This window comes from Pyxicephalus adspersus, chromosome 6 (genome assembly GCF_032062135.1).
Source record: "Pyxicephalus adspersus chromosome 6, UCB_Pads_2.0, whole genome shotgun sequence".
NCBI classification, from domain to species: domain Eukaryota; kingdom Metazoa; phylum Chordata; class Amphibia; order Anura; family Pyxicephalidae; genus Pyxicephalus; species Pyxicephalus adspersus.
This window is the reverse complement of record NC_092863.1, coordinates 77,697,432-77,708,630: the sequence shown is the minus strand read 5'-3', so window position 1 is coordinate 77,708,630 and position 11,199 is coordinate 77,697,432.

Below are 11,199 nucleotides of genomic sequence, written 5' to 3'. Positions count from 1 at the left end.
CAGAGGAAAACATTTGTGACAGGTGCCAATCTTCCCATGACAGGACAATCCAGCAAGTTCATTCCCTGGACATATTGTTTAACGCCCAGAAAAACTGCTAAAAAAAAAAAACATGAGGGGCCTCATTTATTAACCTTCTGGGCAGTTCATTTGTGTCCAGAACTACGAGTATAAGTCCAAAAGTGGTACATTGTCTTTCATGAAAATTTATTTTACATTGTAGACCTGTAATTCTTAGGCATAACTCACTGAAATATGCCCAATATTTGATAAATATAATAAGTATATTAATAATAAACACAAAAATCTGTTAAAACAGGAGTGTATAAATAAATAAAAAATACTGCAACCTGTAAAATAACTGTACAGTAGCATATATAATATAATATATATTTATATAATATATTGATTACTTTGTATTGAATTCAATACAAATTAATTTGAATTTCCTGCCACACTCCCACACGCACCGTCGCGGGGGGAAAGATCTAAGTAAGAGTATGCGGCCAGAGGACGGGCACGGATGGGCAGGAGACCGGAGGATTCTGCTGGGACCAGGTAAATTGTATTCCTTATTTTTTAGCTAATCCCAGTGTTTTTTTGTTTCTTTTTTTTACCCCGAGCCACACTCGGGGTTACCGCCTAGGAGGTTAAGGCTCTCCAAGAGGAGAGGATACACTTTCATCAGTGAAGCTGGGTGATCCTCTAAACCTGGAATGGATCTGGTCCAGGGTTTAAAACATTTTCCAGCAAATAGCAAATAAGTTTGAAGAAATCCATTCCAGGTTTGCTGGATCACCCAGCTTAACTGAAGAAAGTTTATCCTCTCCAGGCTTGGAGAATTTTAATAAATCCCGCCCTACATGCCAGACTCTACAGGAGTGTACTTTCTTTTTCACATGTTTCTATCAGTAAGTAAGAAAGTAAGTGCAGAATATTCTACAACATCACTAACTGACATAACAATCTTTGTTCCTCACATATTTTCCAAAATGTTCACTAAATGGTATTGGGTTCTTGTACCCTTTCATAGATTATTTTCTCTCAGGCTTTTGGAACTAGTCTTAATATCAGTTTTACTGATCTGTTCCTGCAACAAAAAAGGCTGAGCATCCTCCAAGGTTACTTATTTATAGCAAAGGTTATCAATGTCCTCATAATGTTCTGTTATCGCCAACAGCTCAAACTGTTTGCATTTGCATCGCTTATTGTTTTGTTTTTGATCGATCATACTTCTTGAAATGTGTTCTAAAAATGTATTAACAAAATGGAATAGAAAAGCAGAACTGGGAAAGGGTAAGAAAGAAAAAGAAGGTAAATAAAGGAGAGATTAAATATATAAATGTATAATAAAGATACAGTGGTACCTTGGTATTAATCCTTAATTCGTTCCAGATCCTTGGACTTATACCAAACAAATTTTTCCCATAAGAAATAAAAGGAAAATGATTAATCCGTTCCCATGAAAAAAAAATCCCATAGTTATTGGCGTAATATTCATTGATGGGGTTGTATAAAATAATATAAACTCTGCTTAATACTAAAATACATAATTACAAAAGCAATTAGATGAAATAAATTAAAATTTAACCTCCCTTTACCTTGCTGAGAATATTCGAGTGCCTACTAGTATGGTGCTGAGAAGGGAGAAGGAGGAGATGTTCTGTATTTCACAGAGAGTTATAGCCGGGGTAGTTTCCTGATTGGTAGCAACTGGCGTACTGAAGCTGGTGGGCAGTCGTGGCTTTGTCTCGAGAAAGATAAATAAGGGTAGCGCACGAGTTATGACTCATTTTGACCCATACAAGTTCTAGCACAAAGCTTGTATACCAAGCAAAATTTTTTGTGTCCAAACAGGACTTTTACTAAGATGGACTTATTCCAAAGTGGACTTATACTGAGGTACCACTGTATCAGTTTTATATGACCCAAACCATTTATAACTTCCTGTTACAATAAAACTCTTTTGTTACTTGTAGGTATATTTTAATTTTTATCATGGAATGTGCACAAATATAGTTAGTTTAATTGGATGACTAACATAGTAACAGATGTTTTCTTAATACAGCTAGTTCCTGGAAATGCTAATCACTCAGCTTACTCTTGATTTTGTATAGTAAATGTAGTCCTTAATATTATTTATTCCCATTTCTCACAGGATTTAATGAGGCCACAAGATGTGAAACTAAAACCACTGGTCTGAAAGTTTCACAAATTCTTAACAATTGACTCCCTCTACAACTATCTTCTCTACCCAAGATATAGCCACCTGCTTTCGAGATAAAAGTGTCAGAATCAACATGATGGGGCTGATTTCTTCAAGCTCCCCAAGGCTAGAGAAGATACACTTTTATCAGTAAAGCTGGGTGATCCAGCAAACTTGGAATGCATTTCTTAAAAGTCATTTTCTATTTGTTAGCAAATGTTTTCAATCCTGGACTAGATCAATTCTATGTTTGCTGGATCACTTAGCTGCACTGATGAAAGTGTATCCTCTCCAGCCTTGGGGAGCTTAAAATAAATAAGGCCCGATGTCTCTGCTCACCGTGCTACTCCAACCATATTCCACCTGTAAATCATCATCACCTGTTACTCTGGATGAAGTCCCCTTTCTTATCTTACCATCTCCATCTACTACCTGTCCGCTTGACCCAATTAGCTCTGATCTACTCTATGCCAACTCAATGCACGCAATGTGCAGCAATACACAGCCCCATTACAGATTTGCATTTATTGCAATTACATATCAGTATATAAATAACGGATGCAGTAAATACATTTCGCCCAGTAGGGGGGAATAGATTTTTACCTGGAGATATGCTTAATAGGATACAAGTCTGGGAGAAATACTTGATCCAGAAAACTGTTATGGATACATAGATGACTTATTGGGTGGGGGGAGTGATAAGACAAATGAACAGCTTAGATAGAGCAAGGGACAAATCCTTGATTAGGCCAAATAGGAGCCCCTTTATTTGACAAACTGTCCATATATTTGATTGGATATGACACATGGAAGTACTTGGGACAGGAAAGGATGGAATGTGGGTTCCTAACAAAAAGTTAGCAAATTAGGTACCCCTGAGGATTTGAAGTACACATGGGGACATTAGACCTTATATGTTGATGAATAGAAAGGGGAGGGGAAAGTGGGATGGGAAAAAGAAAAGATCAATATAAATGCAAGGAAAATCATGTGAAATGGTGGAATCCTATATTGGAGATCTTTCAGAGTTAACATTAGTGGTAAGCAGCCTCTGTAAAAAAAATTTGGGGTTTGCACTCTTCACCACTCAAGAAAACCAACAGGAATATAGTCAGATTATAGGAACGAGGTTTCTAAGGTAAGTCAGGCTCATGAAGGATATACATATATATCTCTGACAAAGGTAGAACTCCTTTCTTTTGTGTTGTCATGCTAGTTCTTGATAGCAGAAATGGAACCCTGGACTCAAGGCGGAGAGTTGGAATGCATCTATAGAGCAGGCTGGTCAAGGTGCAAGAGACAATAGGCTGTGATTTTTCAGTGGGTAAGGTAAATATGTTTTTATGAGTGTTTGCCTATTTAAAGTTACTTACCTGCACCCAACCACACACATGAGACCAAAGAACAAGGTGACTGACATACCTCTATAAAACAAATGAAACAAATGATACTAATGTGAACCAGTGACACATGGCGTGTAACCAGACATCAACAAGGTTAGAATGTTAGAATGTTACCCAGCATTTCATATTTCCAGCAGTAGAACATATACAATCAAAGAACAAGAGCAACATTTCTAGGGTGTGCAGGTCTTGAATATCCCTAAAGACGTGTACTTGCACTTGAATGTCAGGAATTACGGTGCATGCTTTTACATCGTCGATGACATATTGCTATGGCTTGCTATCAATCTTTACTCCAGGGTGAAAAAAGGTTCATATCTGGATATCTGTATGCATCTGTTAAAAATTTGCTACAATTTTAAATTGGTCAGAAAGGCAGATGTGTGAAACATTAGGAAGATATCTACCTATCAACACGTTTTTTAATTTCACAGGTTTTAACATGCAGTTTATTTCAATTTAGCAAAGAAGGTTTTAGTATTGATGTATGCAACAATAAATCTGTAATAGTAAATAAATGGAACCCTGGACTCAAGGCGGAGAGTTGGAATGCATCTATAGAGCAGGCTGGTCAAGGTGCAAGAGACAATAGGCTGTGATTTTTCAGTGGGTAAGGTAAATATGTTTTTATGAGTGTTTGCCTATTTAAAGTTACTTACCTGCACCCAACCACACACATGAGACCAAAGAACAAGGTGACTGACATACCTCTATAAAACAAATGAAACAAATGATACTAATGTGAACCAGTGACACATGGCGTGTAACCAGACATCAACAAGGTTAGAATGTTAGAATGTTACCCAGCATTTCATATTTCCAGCAGTAGAACATATACAATCAAAGAACAAGAGCAACATTTCCAGGGTGTGCAGGTCTTGAATATCCCTAAAGACGTGTACTTGCACTTGAATGTCAGGAATTACGGTGCATGCTTTTACATCGTCGATGACATATTGCTATGGCTTGCTATCAATCTTTACTCCAGGGTGAAAAAAGGTTCATATCTGGATATCTGTATGCATCTGTTAAAAATTTGCTACAATTTTAAATTGGTCAGAAAGGCAGATGTGTGAAACATTAGGAAGATATCTACCTATCAACACGTTTTTTAATTTCACAGGTTTTAACATGCAGTTTATTTCAATTTAGCAAAGAAGGTTTTAGTATTGATGTATGCAACAATAAATCTGTAATAGTAAATATACAAACCTTATCTGGCTACACAGGTCTAAGCTTCTTCAAATACTGGCACCATCTGAAAGTATTTCCTAAAGAGTGCCTGTCACTTATATAACCCTCTTGTTATTGTAATAAAGTTAGATTAATATAAATTCAAAAGAAAAAGTTTGCCATCACTCACGCCAGAGGGAGAGGAATAATATCAGGGTTAGGGTTAAGATTTAGGGCCCATTTAGATATACCTGTAAAAGATGTATTATTGCACATGTTAATTCAAGAATTAGGGCAGCCCAATAATAATGAATGGACTGGCAAAACAACCTAATAACTTTTTTTGGTACACTAACACAATGCACAATGTGTAACCATACATTGGAAATTGCTACAATTCAGATGCTTTGTCTTGGTGCTATAGGGGATAAACACAAGAGGAAAATAGTGAACTGACTAGTTAATGACAGAAAATTCAAATCCTTTATCATGAAGTCATGTCTTGGCAGTGGTGTGAAGTGCATACAGGTGCAGGTTTTCCCTAAAATTAGTTCACACAAGAAGATCAGCTGCCAGCTTTTACCTGTGAGTATGATATTCTGCCTTTCCTATCATTTTTTCTGATATAAAGTGATTAATATACAAAATTAATTTGATAGATTGTGCACCCAAAATAACTTTATGATGTTCATTTAAAATTTACTTACACATATTGGAACCAAAAATTTGTTCAGCTGCAGATTTCCCTTCAGATCTCTTTTATTGGATCAGAAGTGAAAAGAATTAAAGTGTATCTATATAAAAAAGATTGGTTATCTTCTGTCCAACATATGCAAAAGGAATTTTCCTAAAGTAGTGTTGTGGCAGTTGTCGCCATTAGAAAAATCTCCCTTACCTCGTGCTTTGGTGAAACCTCTCCAATGTTGAATTTCCTATGACTCTTTGGCTTAATAACAATGGCCACCAAATCAAACAGAGGGGTGAACTTCCCCTAACGAGACATGGGCAGCAACCAAAACTTTGCGAGACCCCAACCCTTCCCATTTGTATTGCAGGTGCCCTATATTTTTATGGCTATCCTTTATGCATAGGGACCTGGGGCACAAAGAGAAATCAGCTATCAAGGGGCACCAGAAAAACGTACCTTCCTTGCTAAGATGTTCACTAAATGGCTACTTCTGCACATATCCTTGATTATCACTAGGAATAGCTGGATGAACATTGGCAGGTAATGGGAAGAGTGGTTTAGCATTATTGTTAAAAAATTTCCAGAGAGATCTGGACAGCCATGGACAGACAGACGATTAAGTGGTGCAATATTAGTGGCAAATAAGTTTGAATTCAAAAGTTACGACCCTTTACCCCAATTGTTTCTAGTATCCAAACTAAAATGCATTTCATATAAGATGTAGCTACCTATATTTAAAATGTTTTTTTTTTTTTTTTGCTAAAAGAAATTGTATAGCAGGGTGGTTGGGTCCCTGGTGAGAGGCAACATAGTCCAATTTTTAATAAGGTGTTGCTAACACTAATGCCCTTCTATCAAATCAGTATCTCTAATCTAAAATATCTTTTCAAACTGACCAAAATATTTCCCTTTTAAAAACAGTTAAAAGTTTTTACTTGTGAAAATATTAATAATACAGACAGGATTCACATATAAAAAATAAAAGAGCTAGCGTTGCAAGATCAACTAATTATGCAGCTTTCCATATATTAATGTCTCGTTTGTAAATTTATATAAGCAGAGCCTTTTACCTCCCTTGCTACAGTGTATTTTGTTATTCCTGTATGTTTCGCTTCTCATTGCATAAACTACAATTATTTTTACTTGCCCTTACTTGTACATTGTATAATGTGCATTGTATAATGTACACTGTCATGGAAGTTGCATGTATTTTTGTCACAGGATTTCAAAATAATAAATGGCCATGGTGGGGTTGCTATATTCCAGGTCATGCAAGGAAAGTGGCTTCCCAAACGGTTTTAAAAAGCAGGAACAGTCAATGAAGCAGACTTAAGGTCCTAGGCAATGTACCGTACATGACAAAAATTAGCATCTGACGCTGACTGTGCCTAGGGGGGCCAAACAAACCATTAAAACAAAAACAAACCATCCTTTTTCGGCAATTTTCTGTATTCCTCTATGTTCTCCCAAAAATAGGAGAATAAAATACTTTCCTCCAGCATTTCCACACAGTACTGCTTACCCTGCTGTGTAAGAAAGTGATGCTCATATAATTGCTGTCAGTGCACCAATGGTGGAGATTGCACCCGATAAACCAGGACTGGTGAATAACTAGAGAATCCAAGGCTATGTACACACGTCAGATGATTCTCATCTGATAATCACCTTGGGGCTAGTATGGGATGGGATCCTGGAGTGTGTTCAGTGCTTGTCCTTCATGGATCCCTCCTGGCGGATCCATGAACAACGAACGATCAAAATGGAATTGAAGGGGAGAGAGAGCGCAGCAGGGTGCCGCTCCGTAGTTCTTCCCCCTTCCATCTCCATAGAGTAGAATGGTGCTGTATGTACAGAACTCACTCAGTCTTTTTTCATTGGAAAGGATCGTGAAAGATCCTTAGATCCTTTCCAAGGACAAATATTGAACATGTGTATGTAGTCTAAGATGCCAGATGATTGTTGCAATCATCTTTTTTTGTCTTTTTTCATTGGAAAGGATCGTGAAAGATCCTTAGATCCTTTCCAAGGACAAATATTGAACGTGTGTACGTAGTCTAAGATGCCAGATGATTGTTGCAAAAATCTAGAGTAAAGCTCTCCTCTGATACTGTTCACCAATCCATCCTGGCAGGTCAATTACCCACCAAGCAGAGATGGCCACTTTTATATCCTAAAGCGGTGAGCACAATGGGGTGGTCGCTTGTCCTTTCCCTTCTCTTTAGGTCAGAATAGTTCTTCTGTCATTGGAAAGGATCACAAAAGATTGTTTCCAGCAACAGAGCTCCAACATATGTTCATATGTAACGTGAAGCTAAACTAAAGCTGTACGAGTCACCTGGCCGCGTTCCATCACAAGGCAACGCCATCTGCCTTCCTTCTTCTTCCTAGAGTCAATCTTTGGCCAATCTTGAATTGCCATGTCAGGATGATATTTCTCCGGAACCCTGTGTCCATCCCTGGCGCATGCAAGGAAAGCTGGGATTGCCAGGTTTTCCTGGAAACTAAAGCTAAAGCTGCATCTCAGCATTTTCTCATTTCATCTGCGTGATCAGACAGGTAAGACGGTAAAAATGGCCTGTATCTTTCTGTGATACCCACCCTCCTGATTCTTTATTTCGTTTCTTTATACATTTAAAACCACAATAAAACAAGTTAAATCCCATCTCTTCTAATTACTACTAGTCAGCATGTAGTAAAAGCGATTGGGTTATGTTCTTGTATGTGTTTCACCTAAATCAAGCTTTGCTTACTTTGGAAAGCACACATCAAAGATGGAATTTCCAAGCACTCCTACTAATAAATTAACCCAAAAGAAACTTTTTATATTTCATTTTATATATTTATTTTTTTTGCGGATTGGAAAAGTCAATAGTATGTGCTAATACTTTTTCCCATGGCCGCCTCCCTGTTAGGCTGCTTGGTATGAAAAAAAAAAATATATATACTGTTTACATACCAAAGATGCTTGTTTTTCTCTTAAGGTCAAGGTCAACCCTGAAAATGTTGTGATACTTGTATTAGGACTCTGGGTAAAGTATAAATAGACATTTTGCCCATAACTGTCCGCTAAAGGTTTGTTTTTGTTGCATATCACATTAGACCAATAATAGAATTAATCAGCCGTTATAAGGATTCTTGCAATGCATGGTGGGGTAGATGGATGGCTGCTGCTATGGGCTTAGTTTAATGAAAGAGGCTTAACAGCAAAAAACAGAGGAACGTTAGGCCCTAAATAAAAAAGCGAAACAAAAAAAAGATAAAAAAACAAAGTATCGGCCAGGTATTCTGCGTAGCTTCTGGTGGTGAGGATAATAATGGATTGCAGCCACTCTATACATTCCCACACAGGGCTCACAAAGGTGGTCTGACATATGTAGTTTAAGACATAGAAGGGGTCAGCAAGGGGTCTGAAAAAAACAGAAAAGAGGTTGTCCAGCAAGAAGGGCAAAAGGAAGAAGGACCCTCTTGGGGACTACCCTAGACACTCCAATATGCATTAGCATCCGCAAACACATAATATAGTGGGCCTGGATGGTGCCTGGATGGTGATCCAGCAAACCTGGAATGGATTTCTTCAAAGTCATTTGCTTTTTGCTAGCAAATGTTTTGAATCCTGGACCACATCCATTCCATGTTTGTTGGATCACCCAGCTTCACTGATGAAAGTGTATGCTCTCCAGCCTTGGAGAGCTTTAATAAATCCCTCTCTAGGTGTGGTACAGCCTTGGGGGTGTCTCAGGCAGCAAGTCTACAAAACAAGTTACCTGACACATGAATGATTTTTGGAATCTGTATGCTCACAATGAAGCATTGTTGGAAACCTAGCTCAGGACAAGAGTGCTGTGGAATCCAAGGAAGAAAACATTATCAAAATAATAAATGGAAAAATAATTGGGAGGAGTAGAACCCTATTACACTGGTCTCTCATCCAGACATGAGTAAATTTCTGCAGGGTTATATATACAGAAACTGCAGAATGCACACTGTGCTCTGCTTTCTATAAATGCCACGTAAAATGCTACATAAATGTGGTATAAACACATTAGAAAGTACACATACTCCAGAATTTAGTAGAAAAGGCTGTCACTCCAGAAACTGCTTTAATAGGAACTGTAGAGATATATACTGTAGACATATATATATATATATATATATATACATACATGATCTCTGAGACTTAAAGCAGAACTAAACTTGTTGGTGGGTGATGAGCTTCTGCCATAACAGCATACTTGTCAATTGTGGCACATACTTACCTTGTACAGTTGCCTTGCAGCAATGACAGTCAAAAAGTGACATGTTGGATGTGAAAGATTATTTGTACATTTATTACATTTATTACATTTATTAAATGTACATATTTGTACATTTATTAAAGCTCTTCAAGATTGGAAAAATAGACTATCCTGGGAGAACCTGGGTGATTCAGCAAACCTGGACTGGATCTAGTCCAGAATTGAAAACATTTGCCAAATATTAGCAAATGCTTTGTAAGAAAGTCAACCCAGGTTAACCCAGGTTTGCCCTTGATGGCCTATCTTCTTCAATTTAATCAGGAATATTGACTCCCCAACACATCTGATCACTTTACAACTGATCATGGAGAAGAACTTGGTTGGTAATGATCAGTTGGAAGTACCTTTCACTTAAGTTCTGATCACTTTCTTAGATGAGAAGTGAAATATCTATCCATGTATAGCAGCCATCTGTTTGTGGACTGTTGTTGTGTGTGATAGTCAACATTAATATATAGCCAGGCAGATTCTCCATTGTCAGGGAAAGTGAGTCATGTGTGTGGGCCGGTAATATTGGGAGTCAATGCTTAGCCCAGGAGTTCCCAACAGATGAACACATAAGTGCTGGGCAGCATCACAAGAAATAAAAAGTGTATGTAGACTTTAAAAACGAAAAAGACCTTGGTGGTTGTTTATAACTGATTTCTGTTTAATAGCAAGATTTAATTTTATTATATAACCTTGTTATTCTTTTCCTGTGTTTTTCCTGAGCTTCAGCATTAACCCTTTACTACAGAAAATGAAACAAAAAGATGCCAGTGTTTATTATCGCGTTGCCTTACTTCATCACACTAGAAGACTGAATTGGGCATTAAAGTGAAAGTTGCATTAAAAAAACCCCAATAAACATCCTTTTTTTTGTTGAAAGACTATGATATGCTGTATTTACCTTTGGGCTGTCCTGGCCCCCGTCTTTTTTCTGGGATCTCTTGCTCTGTCCCATGCCTAGCTTCTTCATGTTGGTTTTCCAATCCCGCATTGTGCAGGTACGAGATCGAGTGACATGTCTTCGTCTAAATGTATAAAAATGAGCGCTGATCTCACCTTGCGCATGCATGAGATTATGTCCTTGGTGTTTTACATTTGAGGAAAGCCCCTGATGTTGCATTTTCCAATCTCCGACCTGCGCAGGAGGAGCAGCCCGCAGCCTCCTGGGGTAAGTAATGAAAGTATCTCAGGAGGCTGCGAGAAATTAAAAAAAAGTTTTAAAAAAAGTAATAAAAAAAAACATGGTTTCCATTATGTAAAAAGAAAAGCGACACTTTTACATAATATTGACATTGGTCAGTCTGCTTTAAAGATATGCCTTGTTTATCTGTAAGTGCAGCCCAGACCTTTGCTATACAAATGTAACTAAATACCAAACACTAAAAATAAAATCTATGCCAGGAAAACTCACGTTGACATGTTGGTATTGCAGTACCAGGATCCCTT